The sequence below is a fragment of the Vitis vinifera genome, chromosome 14 (assembly GCF_030704535.1).
Source record: "Vitis vinifera cultivar Pinot Noir 40024 chromosome 14, ASM3070453v1".
NCBI classification, from domain to species: Eukaryota; Viridiplantae; Streptophyta; class Magnoliopsida; order Vitales; family Vitaceae; genus Vitis; species Vitis vinifera.
The window spans coordinates 23,960,153-23,960,801 of NC_081818.1; the positions used below are offsets into that span (position 1 = coordinate 23,960,153).

The 649-nt window shown below is 33.9% G+C and overlaps 1 non-coding gene across 1 annotated transcript; it reads right to left on the reverse strand.

Moving 5' to 3' along the window:
• Positions 1-271: 271 nt before the first annotated feature.
• On the reverse strand, positions 272-343 carry TRNAT-CGU (transfer RNA threonine (anticodon CGU)). Its single transcript has one exon. It is a non-coding gene; the product is annotated as a tRNA-Thr (tRNA).
• Between the last annotated feature and the right edge of the window lie 306 nt (positions 344-649).

Sequence of the window (649 nt, forward strand, 5' to 3'; positions counted from 1 at the left end):
GAAATTGAAACAAAATAATAATAATAATTAATTATCATGAGAACAGAATTGTAAGTCATATGCAGTTGTGAACCTATTTTGGATTGGCCCACTACATCAAACTCCTAGTTAATTAATGTGGGATCAGGCTTAGTTCTAAGGCCCAATTCAATCGGGCCTAGCATGGCCTTAGCTGGGCTTGAATTGGCAGACCCAATGTAAAACTGGAGTTTGCTCCACTCAACGTAGTAAAAATCATAACTTTCAGAGAAAATATAAATGGGAAAATAGAAGCTCCCGGCGAGGATCGAACTCGCGACCTTTCGCTTACGAAGCGAACGCACTACCACTATGCTACGGAAGCAATATTATGTTGCAAAAATACTATTTTTATATAAATAATATTTAAGTGCAATACAAAAAATAAGAGGTGTTATTCTTGGGACCTCAAGGCCCATACTTTTTCATCACTGATTCAATGATTTAATAAATATGTCATCTACTATAAATCCCGATAAATTATTCCTTCATCAATATTGTGATAATTGTGGCATCTCATAACTCTATTATCTATTATCAATTGCAACAGGCAATTATTAATGAGGTTAACCAGGAAATAAGATCTTCTCTATCATTAGATCTTGATCCTTTACAAATATTGCATATAATA